The following is a 20032-nucleotide window of genomic DNA, read 5'->3' on the forward strand; positions in this document are numbered from 1 at the left end:
CCTTCAGCTCGGGAGCTGGGGCTCCACGTTTCCGCGCTCCCCGCGCGCGTCCCCGCCAGGCGCGCCCCCGCCCCGCGCGCGCCCCCCCGGTCGCATTCCTCCCGCCCCCGGCCGCGCGCCCCGCGCTCCCTCCGCCTCCCGGCCCCCAGCGCCGCGGAGCCGGGCCCGGGGGTGGGGGAACCGCGGCCGCCGGCGCCTGCTCCGTCCCCTCCCACTCGCACGGCCCCTTCCTCCCTCCTCTCCCTGCTGCTTGCGTTTCCTGCCGCTCGGGTTTTCCCGGCCCGTAAAAGTTCTTCCCAACTTTTCCTTCCCGAGCGGGCTCAGCGGGCGCAGGCAGAGGGCAGGTTGCTGCGCTCCTGTTCGCTCAGCTGCCTGTCCTCCCGGCTCAGGTCCTCGGGGAGCGGCAGACACAAAGTGGCCGCTGGCGGTCCTTCCCCTCCCACCTCAGCCATCCTGCCCGGCCTCCTCTCCTCGGCACCCCTCCCGCGGGACAGCCCCGGGCTTAGGTGGCTGTCCTTTTCCTCCGGCTCCGTGCGTTCCGGCGCTGACTCTCGCGCCGGGATCGCAGCGGAAACCTCCCTCCCCTTTCGCCTCCTCGGGCTCCTACCCTCCGCCCCTCCTCCGCCAGCCACTGGAATCAATTCCTTGGGGAATCGGGGCTCTGCCGCCGCGGCGGAGGACAGCCTTTCCGTGCGGAACTCCAGGGCACCGACCGGGCCATGTAAGCAGGTAAACGCCGTCTGGGGCGGAGGAGTCGGGCCCGCGCGGTTGGGGGCCGCCTCCACAACCCGGGCGCCTTGCCGATGATTTGGGCAAAGGCTGGCAACGCCAACTTGGGATCGGCGGCCCGGGACGCGGACTGGGCAGTGAGGGCGCGAGGTGGCCGGGCCGCGGGAGTTTTCTGCCGCGGTGGGTGTCGCCCGCGGTGAGGCGCACAGCTTGTCTGGGGAGTTAGGTGGAAGGTGAGCGCTGTCTGGAGAGTTTGTGGTTAAACCCACACCGTCGCCCCCTCCTCTTCATTCCCTTCTGCTTTTGGGGCACCTGAGACGGCCTAGAAAGGGCAGCTGGAGATACCCAGGGGTTGGGGAAAGGAGGATGAAAGAAAACGACATAGCCGTAGCTCCAGCGGGAGAGGGACGCTGCTCCCCAATCCTCCTCCGCCTCCCTCCCCCCGGGACAGGATCTTAGCAAGAGAGAGGAGTTTTTAATGCCCCCCGCACGAGGCCCCAGCGGTGCCACCAAACTCCTCTGCTTCTTGGCCCTTACTTGGGTGGTTGGACTGGCTCATAGGGAAAATCTGTGACCACATAATTTCAGAGCAGATCTCCACCTCAAACTTTCAAGGTTCTGCGTCTTAACAAGTTCTGAGGCTGTTGGTAATACGCTCACTCCCCTTTCTCCCTGGCATGACCCCTAAATCTGGGTTTTGAATACTTGTAAGTAGGCTTTCCACCTTTTTCAGGGAGCGGTGAGGTAGCGCTGCCCCTGCCCCCTGCGTCCGTTTCCCCTCCACTTCCTTCGGTTCCTGTCACCCCCACCCCCAACCTACCTACAACTTAAGGAGACTGTGGGGTTTGTCCAGGAACTGGCTGTCGCAGGCTCTTTGTGAAGGTGAGGAGTCTACAAACTGCAGGCTGCCGCGTACACCGTTAGAGGGTTCTCACCAGTGTGTTAATTTCTTAAAAAGGATTAGTTCACCCATTCATTCAACAAACATACTATTGAGCTTCTACTTTGGGTTGGGGACAGGGGAGAGAAAGGTGCTACAAGAAGATCTAACTGTAGCCTCTTGGAGGAAACCCACAGGCTGGTTGAGAACTGCAATGTTGGGACAGCCTGGGAAAGCTTGGTCCTGGAGGTGAGGGGGTGAGGTGTGCCCTGAGCTCACCTGGAGGAGTGAGTGATTTGGAGAGAGCATTGCAGATAGAGGAAACAGCTTGTGTAAAGTAAAAGTCATCCAACACAACGCATACGAAAAGGTCCTATCTATACGGGGGCCGCAGGGGGATGTATGACCAGGTTGGTACAGTAGACAGCATTTTTTTTTAATATATCAGAAATGAAACTGGTAACATGTTACCCACTTAGGAGAACCAGATATCTTCCAGAGGAGCACAGTCTCCTTTTGGACATACCTCCATGCCTGATGGCTGTTTCTACAAGTACCAGCAGCAGTGCTACCCTCTAAATTTTAATTGACACTAAGTGGCCTAAGCCTGGTTGTATTAAATGGTATTGATTCTCTTTTAAAGAGATGCTTGACTGCCATTGGTGATGGCGATAAAGCTGCAGCATCCGGACCCTTGTATTAAGGTTACCTTATCTCTGGGTGGTGGTGTTCAAAGCTTGTGTTATAGCAATGATAGCCCTAGTGTGTGGGACCTGTGCCCTTTTGCCCCATCTGAGTGGGTGCCATGATGTGCAGAATGACTTTATGTATGTGTCCCTGTGTTTGTTAGAGTACGCTCTACTTTTAAAAGTCATTATTGCTTCAGCACAGTTGTAAGGACTAATTTGCCTTCCTCTGAAACTTCATAAACACAGAATATCTTCTAGCAGGTTGTTGTAGCCCGATGGGCCAGGACTCAGCAGATCCTGCCTAGAAAAATTCCTTCTAGTGCAGTAGCATTCTCTGCATGGTTTGCCTTTCAAGGGTGCGTCTGCACTGGGCTGGAGTGGTGGTGTAGTATTTTTCACAGCGGCTGAGTCCTGGCTGAGGTGGCAGAGGTCCAGCTTTCGGTGACCTCAGGCCAGTACATCAGGGTGGGAAGAGCACACTGACTCCCTACAATTTTGAGTGTTGATCCAAGCCCCTCCACACATACCTTATCTCAGGAACAGCCCCCGGACAAGAGGTTTCTTGAAGGTATAGGACCCGCATGAGAGAAATGGTCGAAGGAGAAGCTCTTTCTCACTAATCCCACCACTTCCCAGCTTCCATCCGTTGGCTTAAACACAGCTATTATTCACACCTTAGTTATTCAAGTTTGTGCCTACTGGGTGGCATGGACGGCTGTCTTGGAAAGAACAGTTAGACTATTTTAATGTGGAAGAACCTAATGAATTCAGAGAAAAATCAGATTTTTTAGGAGAGTTCTTACTTGTCCTGAATGGATGGGCCAGAGGTGGAGAACTATGAGGAATTTTCCTCAAGTAGTTTAAGGGCTGATGGTTTTTTTTTTTTGCTCTTAAAGTGGGAAGCAAACATAAACTCTTTTATGGCACATGGTAGCCCACCTGGGTTCCATATTCTTGTCCTTTTTCACCCGCTGTCCTGCATGTGAACTGACGTCGTCACCAAGCGCTGTGTCTTTTTCGAACTCACTCTAAACCTCAGAACAGTGCTGTACACTTTGTTAAAGATAGTGCAGGGGGGAAAGAGATAAGATGGAATACTTAATTAGCCAATTAAATTATTGCTGTTTGCGCCGATTAAAAAAGAACAAGGGGAAACAAGTTTTGGTAACAAGGAGGTTAAAATAAATATCTAAAGTAAGACTTTGTGATCCCTTCTTTGGAATTATTTACCTTTCCCCTGTCTGAGCCCCAGGGAGGCTCAGACATTGTTTTTATTGAGTGGCCCATAGGGTTGGGGGTGCAGGTTCTGGAGCTTTCCCAGCTATCAGTGTGTTGAGTAGGTGAGAGTTCGAAATATACCTAGGTTTGAATTCCATGTCTGCCATTTTTTAGCTGTGTGATGTGGGACGAGTTTCACAGCGCTTGAGAGTCTCAATTCTTTTCGTGTACACGTTGGGGCCAGTGGTGTCTAGGGCCAGTGGTATCTAACGTGGCAGAATATTTGTGGAGAATTCCATGTAATGCTGTGTGTCCCCCTCTTAACATAGAGCTTTGCACAGAGCAGGTGTTGAATTAAGATGGCTATTTATGTGTTCTAGGAGTTCTCTGTGGGCATGAATGTGTTCTTGGTGTCATTTCCCTCCAAGCAGCCTGAATTCGCATGTGTGCCAATATACACATAAAGCTTTGTCTTTGACTTTTTCTGTTCTTTTTTTTTTTTTTTTTTGGTCTGTTGGCTCAGAGCAAACGTGTTGACTGGCAGCTGCCATGTGGCCCATCCTATAGGAGGAGGAGGAGGTTGAGAGTTGTAGGATGAGGTAGTAGGGAAGCTTGAAGAGGCAAAGCTGCTTAGAGAAGGGTTGAGAAAAGGGTCCTTTTGTCTGTGTACTACTTACTATAACGGGTCTCGTGCTAATATAAAGACCTTGGTATTTCTAAGGTTGAAATCCAGTTAATTAAAGAATGTTCGAATAAAGCTGCCTGCCTTTATCGAGTAGCAAGAGGGCAATGGAAAGCTGATCTTCTCAAACGAAGGTCTTTGCAACCTTGATTTCCTTCTTTGAAGCCCAAATATAGAGTCAACTTCAACCCCTCTAGTGGAATGCCAGCCTCAGGTCCCTTGAACTTTAATGTTGTCTTTCATCTGCGAAGCCGAAAGTATTTGACAAACATCAACTCCTGGATCTTCACATCATCCTCCCAGGAGGAGAGGATGTTAGAAGAAAGGAACCACTCAGAAAATATCAGTCGGGCAGGTGTGTAGTTTGTGTTCTTGAAACAGAGTGGATTGTTGTAGCCGAAAATTGGTTAAATCCTACATGCAGTTTGCGTGCAGGCCAGATCATGAAGGCGTTCCTTTGAGAGGGCATGGAGAGAAAGCCTAGGAAAAATGCAGGTCTGGGTGGGATGTTTGCAATGAGAAGGGAAAGGAAGGCCACGATGTCCATACCAGCCATGCCTTTGCCATACATTGCATACATGCTGCTTGTGAAAATAAATAACCTCTGAATTATTTATAATTCTGAATGAAAGGATATGATGCAGTGCTTGTGGGTAAGAATTAGAGTTGCTGATGATAAAAAAGGTAATAGTGATTAAGTACCTTCTTGTGGAATAGGGGTGGTTATGTGTCGAAGTTGGATTATAAATGGCATATTAACATTGTTTTAATTTCCTTGCCCTTTTTCCTGTTGGTTCTATGTTCCTTGGCATGGTTTTGTTTCGCTCTCCCAGCAGGCTTTTGTTTGACTTGCTTATGGTCTTTGCTATTGGAAAAAACACATTGTGGCCATTCTTAGATCAATCTTGTGTGTAAAATGTGATACGTGGGTGATTTAGCTTAGTTCCTTAGGGGACTAAATTAGGCCCAGCTCAAGGGTTTCATCTTGAGCCTGGTCAATGAGCTTGACCCAGAGGCCTATTGCGTATCCTGTAACTCTAGGAGGCCATCCCATAAATGCTTGATGTTGGTCAACAGGGAGGTGTCTGGGGAGAAAGTGAGAAAGGGATCGGCTGGTGCTGTGACATCCTCTGAGAGGCAGAATATCCCCTTTACATTCGTGATGCTTGAGATTTGAGTACCGAACGATATTCCGAAGTTAGGAAGCTTTACCCTGTACGCCACTGACTTGAAAGTCATGTACCTCGCAAGTTTGTAGCTCCCAGGGAAAAGTCACTCATTGCTGAAAGTTAGCAACAGTTCCTAATGCTTATCATTGTGCAAAGTGTGTCCTTTACTAACGCTTCATTTCCTCAAGCCTTTGGACATACTTCTTCCTGGATGTCTTTCTTTCACACTCTGTTCCCCTCAAGTAGTTGGGACATTAGCTAAGGCGACAGGCCTCCAACGCCAGGGAGTACCAGAATGACCTGCAGGGCTTGTAAGAACACAGACTGCCATCCCCCAGGCAGCTTCTGATTTAGCAGGTCTGGGGTGGGGCCTGAGAATTTGGAACTCCCAGGTGATGCTGATAGTGCTGGCCGTTGACCAACTGCATTTTGAGAATCCTAGAGCCAAGGACTCTTGTTTTGGTCCATCCACCCCTGTCCTCAGGCATGGTATGTAGTCACTTCAGTTTTTCACTGCATTGCTTTGAACGATTCTGTACCTGGTTGTTGTAGAGCTCCAGAGAAGCGGGGAATCACTGAATGGCCACTCATCCCCACCCCAGCCCCTGGAGAGCATGAATTTGATGTTTCCATTTTAGTGGATCTGCTTGGCTATCATCTCCAATCCAGACCCCTCCCCTTGGTTCCAAACAGTTTGGTTTATCTGGTACTTCCATCCATCTGGATATTGGATATACTTGCCAAATTCTACGTGTCTAAATTGAACTCACTAGTTTCTTGCCTCTACTCTGCTGCTTCTGTGTTTCCTGTGTTGTTAGTGATACTACCACCATCTATTGCGTGAGCTGCGGAAGCCAGACACTTGGAGTTCTCTTCATGTCACTCTTTCTTTCCAACCCCCCTCCCCCGCCCCCCACCACCACCCTCAGACACCGATAACAAACCCAGTCGGTCCTTAGATCCTTTGAGTTTTCATCCCTAAAATATCTTTAGTTTCCTCCCTTCCCTCCATCTCCACTGTCTCTTGGGATTGTTCATGAGTTTCAAAGCCTGTTTTTTAAAACATGTTCTTCATCTACTTTTAACGAGTTTTTAAAAAATACAAATCTTTATACCACTTAAATTCCTCTCTTGCTTCTTGTTACCTCTGTGATAAGGTTTCTTTATCCCGACACCTTCCCATTCTCATGTGGTTCCCTCTCCTCCTCTCTCCGTTTCCCCTTCTCCCTCCTCACACTTGGTGGTGTTTAATTCCCCTCCCCTTTGTTACATTCCCCCCACTGTGACCTCCCCTGCCTGGTCAGCTAAAGGTTCACCTTCCCTGACGCTCCTTCCCACCTCCAGCATTCCGTTCTTTATAGTTCCATTGCGCTTGCCTTCACTGGTAAGCTGCATCTCACCGTATTATACATGTATTATACCCCGTCTCCTCTGCGAAGTTATAAGCGTCTCCCTGCAGCATTCACCTTTCACTTGGCTCAGAATCAGAATCTCCTTCCTCTCCAGAGGTTGGTAAGCGCTAGCCATGTCTTACGTCTATTGACACGGACTCTAGCCCAGTGTTTCCAGCGTGTCAGATGATTTTATTAAATCTTTCAACAACCCTGTGAAGTAGGTACTATGATTACCACTGTCTTGCAGAGAATGAAATGGAATTGATTTTTCTTTGTTTGTTTTTTTTTTTTAAGTGTTTATGGATCCAGGAGTGAATGCGTTTCTGAAATGCTGACCTGAGGGTCTAGAACTCAGCCGGGTTTGGAATCTCTTATTTATTCTCTAATACAGGAGGTGCAGCGCTCTGGGAAAATTACATCATGTTAATGACGATTGTGATTTTAAAAATTAAACATATCAGCGCTATTTATTAAACACATCTTATTTGTTCATTTGAGGAGGTAAATCGCATCCTTAAGCTGTGTTCTGAAATTACTGGCACTTAATTTTTTTTTTTTACTTGGATAGTTTTTTTTTACTTGGTTTTGTTTTACTTGGATAGTTTAAAAAAAATGTGATAATTTCTCTGCTCCTTTTTCAAACCTAGAAAACCTTGCAGATATGAAAGTAGTGTTCATATCACAGAAGAGTGAATAAGTAGGAACATTTTGAGTTAAGACATGGGACAAAATTGTCTTTGCAGGTTTAGATAGATTGATTAGAATATGCTTAATTTCCTGTCTACGCATTATTTTCTTTTCTACCTTATACTGAAGCGGAAAAGGCAGAAATACTCATTATTCCACCTCTGAGTTACTAGTTTTTGACAGAAGAGTGGCCCTTCATGACTGACCACGTCACAGTGGACTTGCCAACCTGCCTTTCACCATGACGGCCTGTTATACACCTAGAATGATATACACTAAGCAGTACTTGCATCATTGATGTTATCCCCTAAATCACCAGGAGGGCTCTCACCATTATTGTAGTTCTCCAGTACAAGGGATGCAGGCGGATTTCCTGGTCATGAAAGTGAATTTGGTTTGAATTACACGTACACCGTTATACACACTTCAGCTTGATATTTAAGGTTCTCCACACGTAGGCCGCAAACGGTCCTCTGATTTCTTCAGATTTCTGTCCCATGATTCCCCAGGGTTCTGCCAAGCTGCAGCTGTTTCCTGAACCGACCCCATAATTTTCCTCCTACGGTTATGCTCTTTCCTTGCCTGGGGATCGCAGCACTCAGCATTGCCTGTGAAAAGCGTCCCTGGAGACCCACTTTAAATGTCCCCTCTCTGGGTGTCTTCCCCGAGCTCACTCCCTGGTCACTTTGCTCTTGGCATTTACCTCTTTGTGCTTTGTGCCCCGGTTAACCTGCCTCATCCGCCTCGTTGGCGTGTCCTCTACCGCTTGCCACCTACCTCACTCCTCTCCCCATCTCTCCCAGGGCTCAGCAGACTGTCGCTTCTTGTCTGCTGCTGGTCACCTGTAACTGTTTCTTCGGGTCTGCCTCCTCTTGGCCCCGGGAATGCCCTCCAAGGAGGATGCTGCCCCTTCTCGCTTCATTATGACAGCCCTTCGGTGAAGATAGCTGTCTCAACATCTCTTTGTCACGTGTCCCACTGCTGGCAGTGGGGAGACCAGACCACCCCCTACGCTACAGACTCTTGTTTGAACAGCACATCTGATATCTTTCCTCTCCTGCTTGAAGTATTTCTTGCCACTTTATATTGTTTAGAGCAGGGGTGTCCAAACTTTTTTCAGCGTTTTTCACCAAGTGCCATATGCGGTAAAATACACAAACAGCCAGGCTTCTCACTCGAGGTGAAGTACGTATTGCCTCACCTGGTTTACTTAAGTAAACTAAATATATTTTTGGAATTTGCTGCGGGCCAATTAACAATGGATCGCGGGCTGCAGTTGGCCCGCGGGCCGCAGTTTGGACACCCCTGGTTTAGAGATACATATATCTGTCGTAAAAGTTACAGTATATGTCAGAAGGGTAAACACCAAACACAGGGGTTGAGATGGGGGAGGCAGTGAGGACGGAGATGTGGTGTAGTTTTATTTCCTAAGCTCGGTGGTGGGAAACGTGCGTGTTTACTATATTCTCCCATAGGTCTAAAGTATTTTATTTTAGAAACACACCAAATCGCCCGCGGTTGAATGCAGATTCCCTCGCAGAGCAACCAAGGCTCTGCATGCGTAGCTCTTGTTCCCACCTAACCTAACTTCTAGTCTCGGCTGGCCTCTCTTGGCTCCCTGTCACCATCCCCAAACATTTCTCACGGCTGAAACCTTGTGGTTTGACTCATGTCGTTACTGTTACTTCCCCCTTGAATTCCCTTCACACCTGGTCACACAGTACTTCCTCCTCTGTTCTTTAATGTCTAATATGATTTTTACATCTTTGTAGATGTGTTGTCGACATTCCCTTTGATCATTACAGATTGTTCATTGTCACCTGATCTGCCCTTTCGTGATGCTTTACAAGCTTTACTGTGATATGCTTCCCATTGTGTTATGCTTTGTTCATCTAAATCCTTAAAGTTGTAAGCTCTTTGAGGGCGTGTTTTGTGATTTAGGTATCTGTGGGTTCTGTCACCTGCTGCTAAGTAGATGTTCAATAAATGGGGCATTGTTGAGTAGTAGATGTAAGATTGTTTTTCATTGGAGATATATATATATATATATATATATATATATATATATATATAAATATAAATATATATATATTTAAGTGTGGCCAAAAAAGTTCAAAGCAAATTAAGTATCTCTTGGACTCAGTATCTGAAACGTCGGCTATACATTGAAGGGATTTACACATGGATTTCCTAATTCAAGCCCCTGATTTGTTTGAGAAACTATTTCTTCAGCTTTTCCTTATGGTGATGGTTTGGTGTTTTGGGTGTGTTTTTGTAGTTTGGCCCCTCTGTCCCCCCACCCCGGCCCATCACCATGAGGCGTGTTGATAGTTTCTGTACTGGTGTCTGCGGGTGTGTGTGAGCCTAGGTTTGGAAGTAGATCTGGGCTGTGAAGTGGTACCACTTGTAAGGGTGACGTCTGCCGTCGACACTACTTGCTCTGGGGTGGAGAGCGCCACATCCATTAGATGAGAGGTTATTTTTGTGGCAGACGTGTCCCACTGCAGAGGTATAATAACTGTAATGAAGGAGGATTATGCCGTATTAGGTTTATGAAGGGTGTACTAGTCTGCTACCAGGGTCAGTGTGACAACTCAAGCCAGCAATTAGGTTTCATTAAAGACTCCAGCAAGCAATTAGCACTTCACTTCTGCCAGTGAAGTCCTGTGATCTATATTAAGCATATTCTTTTTCATTGTGCATTTTGTAAAATGTGCTTTTGATGTTGAAGGCACACATTTTTCAGACATACACAAGTCTCCAAGTTATCCTTTGCAAAATGGGCTGACTTTTAGATTCCTTGTGTTTTACATCTGTGGGATATACTAACATTCTGGGTGGATTGTGCTGATTTAGAATCTGTACATGTGAAAAAGATCATATAAATTCTTTTATTTAAAGGAATTTGTTACGGAGTATTAGATAATTATGTGATCTATGAGGGAAAGCAGTATGACTGCTGTGAAACGAATTAAAACTCCAAATAATGAAATGACACCTACCGGTCCTTAATTATATTCTTGAGAAAATTATTGTTTATTTAAGAGGCATCTAAAAATAAAGGCTGGAAAGGATGATTTGTGCTGTGCTTTTGCTGAGCAGCTGTTTTGGTTATTTTCAAAATGAGGCTTATTTTCCAAGTGCCAGGTTAGGTACAAGTGTATATTTCATGTCCCTTCATCCTTTTGAATGTGTTTAGGAATTTAGCTTTGCCAGTGACTATGAAGTGATATTTACACTTACTTACCACGCTATTCAAAGAAATTTCCTCCCTCCTTCCATCTTCCCTGTTCCAGCCCTTTCGCTCCTCCCTGCTTCTTTCTTCCTTCTCCTTCCTTCCCTTCCTTTATAATACATTATCATCATTTGGAAGGTTACTTACTGTATAGACTAATTACTGTATATGTATTCAGAATTGATATTAGGGATGATAAAAAGGAGAAATGCATAGTGCACACAACACAATCAGAACAGAAAGGCAGTGCAAAGGTCTATAAAGGATGTCTGTTTCATGGAATCATTAAGCTATTGCCTTATTGTTTGATTCTCGATTCACATTATTATTTTTCTCATTTGTAGATTGTTAAAACGGTCATAGTGGGGTGGCTGAGTGGTAGCAGTTTGAAATCTGTGTACTTGAGTGTATTAAAGACTCCAAGAAATCTTGCAGTAAAACCAAAGTGTCTCAAAACCGAATTCATTTTAGTAAGGACTATTTTTTTTAAATTTGATTTTATGGAACACATGTCATCTCAAGGAACACTATTATTATATAGAATATTTTCTAGAAACGCTTGGTTGAGGAGGTCCCTGTAATAGAAGATATGTTTGTTGTCTTTAACAAACTCAACATCTAATTAGAGAATACAGGGACTTGGATTAAGATAAGTAAACATTTAAAGTCTTCATGAGCATACCAGATTAACTTATTTCTTTTTATTAATTGGATTGTTTTGAGTGGAAGGGGAGCACAGAACAAGAGCAGGTTTAAATTAAAATATCAGGAATTTAGTCACAAAACCAACTTTCAGGGAAAGTTTTAGGACAGAAAACATTTAGTCTAACTTTATGTATTTATAATACATTGAAGAATACTGTGCAGGTTAAATCTGAATTATTACAAGAACCTCATCATTCAGAGAAAGATCCAGATGTATTCAGTTGTCCGTCTTCTTGAGGCCAGAAGCCTCGATATAAACACTCCTGAAAAATCTTGGTTCTCCCCATTCTGGAAATCAGTCCTCCTCCTTCTCCCTTACTTCTAGTACTGCCAAGAAGAAAGCAAATGGGCCAAGGTGGTAGAAACCTCTGAGGGCTTTGGAAATGCCATTGCAATTATTTTATTAATAGCAGCCACTGTTTTAAGTTTTGTGTAACTGGGCATTTAGCAAAGGTATGGTGAGTGCAAAATACGGATAGTTTTTCTCCATCATAGCCTCTTTATTTTCTGAAGCTAATTTGTTCAGTCTTTCCCGCATCAATTTTTCCTACTCTGGTTTCCTGACCTTTTACAAAGCAGGGCTTCACATGTGGAAATTTCTTTTCCTCTACAACCTTTACACTCCTAACAATCTTATGAAAGAGATGTTATTTTTATCTATAGTTTGTCCTTGAGAAATATGAGTGTGAAAGAGGTTATTTGCTCACGTCTCACAGCTAGGAAGTGGAAGAAGTGAGATTTGAACCCATTCTCTCCAACCCCACAGCTCAACTTCTGAACCACCATATTAGGCCTGGAGTATATGCAGGTCAGGAACAGTGATCTTCCTTCTCCTTTGGTTCTTTCCTGCATCCATCAGTTTGTTTAATAATGCATTTTGATATTTTTTTTAAGATGTGGATGTTTTTCTGTGGTCATAATTTTTAGAAGAATGAACAACTAATAATGGACCTAATGGCCACACATGACACTGCGACACTTAAAATGTGACTAGTTGAGTTGAGACATGCTTTAAGTATCCAATACACGTCAGACGTTGCAGACTTGGTACAGAAAAAGAATGTAAAATATTGTCATTTTTTTAAATTGATTACATGTTGAAATATTATTTTGGAGATACTAAGTTAATAAAATCTACTATTAAAATTCATTTCTCCCGTTTTGTTTTTGAAGTGTGGACTCCTGGAAACGTTAAAATGACCCACGCGGCTTGCATTTGGGGTCCATGTTCTATTTCTCTTGGACAGCACTGTGATAGACCATTATCAGACTATTTGTGGGAGCGCTAGTGATGCGGGGAACAGTGGGTAGGGACAGAAAGTAGAACTTGTTATTGGAGACGGGAAGAAGCTCGCTTGATTGTGACACCGTCGCTGACCGGCAGAAAGACTCATATTAGCTGGCATGTAGTTACTGCTTACCGTCTACAAGTACTTTGTCAAGCTCTTTAAGTGGATTCTCTTTTTGATCCTTAAAACAACCCTGTGAAGGAAGCACTCTCGTAGGCTTATTTTAGAGAGGAGAAAATGAGAGCTGAGAAAGACCGAGGCAGGCACAAGATCCTACAACTAGTAAATAGTCGTTTGCTTTGTGACACCCCTGGCATGGCAAATACTAGTAAATGATGGAGCTGAGAGGTACATTTGGGCATGGATCCAGAGCTTGTGCTGGTAACCACTGGACTTCACTGCCTCTCAAAAGCGAGAGAGGAAGCATTACCCAGAGCTGATCTGGAGCAAGTCCTTCTGTTCATGCAATGTCTATGAAGGGTGCACATTCTTTCCAGCACTGGCACATGTCACCTTTGAATTAGGGACAGTACAATAATTGATGTTCCTAAGAATGTTCTCAAGTATCAAAAACTGATGAAATTGCACTTGCAGATGGATGTGTTACAGAATTGTACACTTGAAACTTACATAATTATTAACCAATGTCACCCAATACATTTAGTTTAAAAAAACTTTGACTGTATATGAGAAAGGGGAAAAAAATGACAAAATTATGCTTGATATACTCCATTTACTAATGCAAGATTGTCTTACTTAGAAAGCTAGTTATCAAAATTGATTTTAGAAATTTTAAGCACACTTCAGATTGCTTTATTTTCTGCAGATTGCTTTTTAACAGACAGATATTGATGTGCTTTATAGCAAGTACAGACTTTGTGAATACAAGCTTTAAATCTTCCTCTCCTCAGTATACTCAAAAATACTTTAAAAACATTGGTAAAATCTACCCACAAATCTTGTTCCTAGCTGTTTAAAAAATTTTTTATATTTTTCTAGTCTTTGTTCGTACTTGGAGGTATTTTCATAGTTGTAGTTTATATACTCCTTCACATATATGTGTGCTTTTCATACTTATTTTCTTTTAATTAATAGTTTAGTGTATCTGCATATCATTAATATACTGTAAATCCCTTTGTTATTTTTTTATTGAAAACACATACATTTCCATTTCTTGCTATCCCATAGAGGTTGACTATGAGAATCTTCACATTAATAGTTGTTGAATTTAGGATACATTTTAGGATAAATTTCCATGAGTGAGGTTGCGTGTTACGATGCATATTTTTAAGATTCTTGAATCATACAAATGTAATGGAATTTTGAGAGTAGGTCATAGTGATAAATTCACAGGTACCATCACTTTATTTTCAGATAGCTGATATTCTTTCAGCTCTTGCTTTGCATAATGATTGATGACTAGGAAGTAACTTATCCCAGTAAATAACGCTGGCTTTCGCTTGTTTTTTTACAGTTTCTTTCCTTATAGTCTGAGATAAGAATTGAGCCCTAAATTCATGCAAAGACTGAATACTGACACATGGACTAGGTTCACTTTTGGCATAAGTGTTTTGCTAATCCTTACATCATGTAGAGCAGAAAAAAGTGTGTTGGATAGAATTATTTCTGTTATGAATATGATATGTATAGAATTACTGAAAAATACATTTATAAAAAGGTAGCACTTAAGTGGGAATTAAAGATATTCATGAGTAAATACTTTGTATTAAACCATTACATCATTCTAAGTTAATTTCTAGCGCTTGTTTGCTAGCCTTCTTGTATATAGATTTCATTGGTATCTACTTTTTTACAATATGTTGTCTTATATCAGCTACTCTGTAACATGCCATGTAGTGGTGACTTCTATTAGTTTGTGCTTTGGTAACAAAAATGGTTCCATCATCTTAGTGGCTTCCAACACAGACATTTATTTCTTGTCTGTGTTACAAGAGTACTGTTGGATGGGCTGCAGCTCTTGGTGGCTGGAATGGATTCGGTTCAGCTCCACATGTCTTCTCATTTGGGAAGCCAGGCTAAAGGCAGCCCTTCCTGGGTCATGCTGTTCTCCTGGCTAAGGGCAGGAATATAGTGAGAAGCTTGCACTCTCCTTGAAAGCTGCTTTAATGGAGGTGGCAGAGATGCTGTCTGCTCACATCCCATTGGCCAAAGTATTCCACTTGACTAACCCCCAAATCAGTGAGTTGGGGACCTATGTTCACCCCACAACATTTCTAGGCAAGTCACAGGGACATGATGGGATGAAATATATTACAGGAAGGGAGTAAAGAGTTGGGATTATCCATCTTTTATACTTCATTGATTGAACTATTCCTTTACGGTTTGGTATTTGGATTGTTTCTAGTGTGAACAATGATAAATAGCAGTGCTCTAAAGATTGTCGAACAAATTACATTTATTTACGTGGAGAGTATTTCCTTGGGATACAGTTTCCAAAGTTGGCTTTCTGGGTCAAAGGGCATGAATTGCTTATAGATCCTGTTACATATAGCTAGATTGCTCTCTCCGAAGACTATCAGTGTATAGTAACTTCATCAATATTTAAGTATACAACTTTCTTTAGATCCTACGGGTGCTGGGTTTTGCAGTTTTCATTTTGTTAGTTTCATCATTGTTTAGAGCTTGATTTTCATAATTAGTAATGATGGTATTTTAAAATGAAAACTATCAGAACAAATTGTATCGTTATTCATCCGTTATTGAATAAAACAAGGGCCATCTATAATTTTCTTTCCTTGCTTTTAAAAGTCAGTGGAAAAATTACTCACGTTCATCCTCTCTTTGTTTTGTTGGCCCCATATTTTTCTCAGTGTACTGTTTCTTAAATACATTTTTACCCTGACATTAAAACAAAACTGAAAAAAGTAAAAACAAAACATATACTCGATTTGAGATTTTACAACTTTTATCTGAATCAAATTATAGTAATTATTACTATGGACCTGGATAAATGGCTGAACCTATTCATATTGCTGAATTGAGTTGCATATTTTCAAGTCTTGGGAGAGGGGATATATTATGTTTATTGTCCTCTTGCCTAACATTGGATGGCATTAATTCTATAGTTTTCAGATTCACCTATTGCCCTAGAGTTTATAAAGCAGAAAAAAATAGCAATTGAAACTTACGAACCAGGCTTTCCTACAGTTTTCCCTCTCAAACTGTAAGCTAAAACTTTTATTACCAACTGTATCCTCTTGGTTTACTTTACAAGTGTCATGTTGCCTGCTGCTACACTTCTCTTTGGCTTCTGCTTAGAATAATGGTATCTAGACATGCCCATAAATATCCTTGGTTCTGTTTCCCTCATGTGAGGCTTTGAGACTTCATAGCAAAGACAAAAACACTTGCAGGGGAGATAAGAGAAATCTTCAGGCCTATAGGTAGAATGGAGAGAGAGAGAGAGAGAGAGAGAGAGAGAGAGAGAGAGAGAGAGAGAGAGAATGGGAAGTGGTGCTAGCCTTTGGGAATGACAGTTGGGTTTTGCAACTACCATTAGAGTGCAGATACCTCCCACCTCATTTAGTTGAGGAATGTCAAAAATCCTTGGAACTGAGAACTCTATTCTCTGTGTTTTTAGACACAGACTGCTAAAGCTTGTAAGCAATGTTACAGCCCGGTGGGAAGCAAGTCCAAGTGTGGGAGAAGCAAGCTGATGCGTGAACCAGACATTGGTGTGTGAACCAGAGTTTATTTAAATAGTAGTAGTTGCTGACAGCAGAATGTTAAAAAGTGTGTTTAGAATATTAAGTGTGCATATTTAGACTCCAGTTAGCATTGAAATAAGAATTTGAATAGGTTTGCCATGCAAGTCTTTAATTTTTGTTCCTGAAAAGGGTTTCTGATTTCAATTTAGTTCATTTTGTATAAGTCTTCTTGGGATTTGTTGCAGATTTCTTTTGGAAGATGAAGACCCATTGGTTTATGAAGTTTTGATTTTGTAAACTTTTGGGGAAACTGGATTCTGGGGCTCAAAGTGAGAATGAGGATGCTTTACGGTAATATAGAGGAAACCAAGTAATTGTAGAACAGAAACTTTTAAAATCCAGTGCAGTAAAATAGGATGCTTGTTTACATTGAATTGTTACATTTTTAGGTTGAATTTATAAAAAGAAAGTTACTACTGAACTCTTCTCAAAGGTTGTCATGGGCATTGTAAATGTTTTCTTAAGCTGCTAATAGTTTTAAAGACAAAAGTGCTTCTCTTTGCAGGGTGTTCTGCTTCACTGAATTCTGTATTTGGGGAGAGTTTAGGCTAAAGGTGTAAAATGTATTGTATGCGTATGTGGCTTTTAAATCTGGGATTGATGGTTCCCCCATATGGGACCCTGTATGGTGTTGCCCCAAAGCAGATCGTGTTTTTTCTCCATTCTCTTCCATTTTCCTTCCCTCCTAGCCGGTATGTTGGCTATGAGGCGAGTCGAACCTACTTGTGTGGTGCTGTGGTCTGAATGTGTTCCCACAAAATTCGTATGTTGAAATCTTAACCCCCAACGGTGATGGTATTCAAAGGTGCAGCCTTTGTGAGGTGATTAGATCATGAGGGTGGAGCCCTCATGAAGGGGACTAGTGTTCTTCTAAAAGAGACCACACAGAGCTTCCTAGCCCCTTCTGCCAGGTGAGGATACAGCTAGAGAAGCCTGCGACCCGGAAGAGGGTCCTTGCCCTTGTGGGAACCCTGATCTTGGACTTTCAGCCACCAGAACTGTAAGCGCGAATTTCTGTTGTTTATAAACTGTCCCGTGGTATTTTGGTATAGCAGCCTGAATGGACTACGACACTTGGATTCACCTGATGGATGATTGTCAGGTAAAAAGTTGTAGTTGTTTACCCGAGAAGATATGTGACTACTAGACTCTTGGACCATACCTGCATCTGTCTGACTCTGTCTTTCCCCAACAGTGAATATTCAATGCAACCAGTAGCTTTTAGACATGTGACAAACTTGTGGTTCTTATAATCTATTGTTTGTGATGCAGTAATTAGTACCTGTTTGTTGATATCCATGAGTTGTTCAAGGTTGTTTATAAGGAGGGCAGGGGCAAAAACCTGATAATTTCCCTTGTATCTCCTTGCTTCAGATTCCAAGGAAAGCATAGGCAGCACTCTCCATTTCGCTGGTGTGCTCAGTTGTTAAATACAAGTGCATTTGGGGGAACCCATCTTGTGAGTGACCCTTCACCTTCTCTCCTTGGCTTCTTTGATGACCTTGATCTCACAAACACATACTTTGCTTGTGATTAGGTATCCATGACACGTGGATTAGGAACCATCATTCTTGACTTCTTTGCCAGTGGGTATCACACTGAAGCCCCTTTTTTAAAAAAAACAACCACCGTCCTGTAGTTCTTAAAATGTCTAAGAATCTTCCCATCAGTTACTATTCCAACACTCAACTAGCCACTGTGTTTTTATATTCTTTCTAAACTTTATGTCGACTGTATAACTATAATCTAGTCCTAGATATAGAATAATAGTCAAATACAATTATATATTGGGAGGATACTTTTTATGCTGCTTTTTCCCCACTTATTTTTTTAGGCATTTCCCTGGTTCTATACAGTTGTACTGTATGTAGAAATTTAATGGAAATATTAAATTCACTGAATTAATTTGTTCTAATTAGCCATTTCTGTTTGTTGAGTACTTGGGTTATTTTCAGAGTTTGGCGTTATTATAAATAAAATGCCATTAACATCTTTGTACAGATAATGTCTTTCTTCTTTCGGATTATTCCTTTGTGTTGAATTTCCAGGAGAAAGATTAATGCATCACAGGAAGTAATATATATATTTTTATGTTTGTTGGCAAAACCATCCTTTCGATGATTGCCAGATTTTATGAGTTATAAGGCTCAGACTTAGTTATTGTTTTTTTTTTTTAAGATATTTTTTATTGGGGAAGGGGAACAGGACTTTATTGGGGAACAGTGTGTACTTCCAGGACTTTTTTCCAAGTCAAGTTGTTGTCCTTTCTGTCTTAGTTGTGGAGGGTACAGCTCAGCTCCAGGTCCAGTTGCCGTTGCTAGTTGCAGGGGGCACAGGCCACCATCCCTTGTGGGAGTCGAATCGGCAACCTTGTGGTTGAGAGGACGCACTCCAACCAACTGAGCCATCCGGGAGCTCACCGGCAGCTCAGCTCAAGGTGCCCTGTTCAATCTTAGTTGCAGGGGCACAGCCCACCATCCCTTGCAGGACTCGAGGAATCGAACTGGCAACCTTGTGGTTGAGAGCCCACTGGCCCATGTGGGAATCCAACCGGCAGCCTTCGGCATTAGGAGCATGGAGCTCCAACCGCCTGAGCCACCGGGCCGGCCTTTAGTTATTATTTTGTTTTATAGATTAATATTAAATATTTATTATTAAGGTATTGTTGACTTGATGTCAAGGTCTTTATTCCATTATTGGCCCTTTGTAGGTGCTCAGGAAATTTTGATTAATTGAGCTTTAGGGAGAACTGCTTATCAGTGTTAGTATTTCCAATATTGTAACTATGTATCTTTATGTTTACTTTACTAATTTTAAATGTTGGTTACAGCGTTTATTAAAAAAAAAAAAGCTATGAAGAGAAAAAAATTTAAAAGCCACTAGACTGCACTTGGCTGACAAACTGTAAGCTTGGCTTAACTACTTTCCCCAACTGCCTTTTCGATTTTTCTACTTGATTATGTTTAGCTAGCTGTCCCTCAACCTGCATTTCTGTGCTACTGCGAAAACCAGTCCGTTTTTTAACAGACAGGGCGACTTAGAATCTTGGATGTCCCTGCTGGTAGGAAGTATTGTTATACTGATAGGACTTTTTGGTTAATGAAAAGGAATGAAAAAGAAGAGTTAAAAATGTAATGAATGTTTGAAGGACAGACTCCCTGAAAGGGCAACAGAAGTAACAATGCACGCCATAGGCTATCCTCCTGTTATTACCCTTGGTTGGGTGACTTAATTTCGTTTATTCAGAATTTCTGAGTACGAAATTGATTTGCCCAGACATTAGTCCTTTTGGGTTGAGAATGAGCTGAGTCCCCTTGACAAGTTCGGCTGCTCAGTATAATTTCTGAGCTGGCATTGTCACTGCTGCTTGTACTCGTAAAATCAAGTTCCTTAACAGGCAAAGCAAAAGACGGGACCTGATGTGTGGACAGAAACCTCTGTTTGCAACCAGACGGAACTCTTGAGATACTCTGAGACGTCTGGTCTGATTCGTCTGTCTTGACCAGGACCTTCTTTTACTGAAGGCAGGGAGATTTCCTGAAGCCCTCTCTAGGATAAGATACACTTTTTCGCCTTTTCCTGCTTGCATCACTTGCTCTCTTTATTACTTTATTACTTTCTTTTCTT

The 20032-nt window shown here is 42.7% G+C and overlaps 1 protein-coding gene across 2 annotated transcripts in view; it reads left to right on the forward strand.

The window, feature by feature from the left end:
* Positions 1 to 263: 263 nt before the first annotated feature.
* The window catches only part of PTPN14 (protein tyrosine phosphatase non-receptor type 14), a 151201-nt gene continuing 131432 nt past the window's right edge, over positions 264 to 20032 (forward strand). The window contains exon 1 of one of the 2 annotated variants that reach the window (XM_033094104.1): positions 264 to 729. The gene's annotated coding sequence lies outside the window, so the exon portion shown is untranslated. The remainder of the gene's footprint in view (positions 730 to 20032) is intronic. The other variant, XM_033094102.1, reaches the window with a different exon arrangement.

This window comes from Rhinolophus ferrumequinum, chromosome 22, assembly GCF_004115265.2.
Source record: "Rhinolophus ferrumequinum isolate MPI-CBG mRhiFer1 chromosome 22, mRhiFer1_v1.p, whole genome shotgun sequence".
NCBI classification, from domain to species: domain Eukaryota; kingdom Metazoa; phylum Chordata; class Mammalia; order Chiroptera; family Rhinolophidae; genus Rhinolophus; species Rhinolophus ferrumequinum.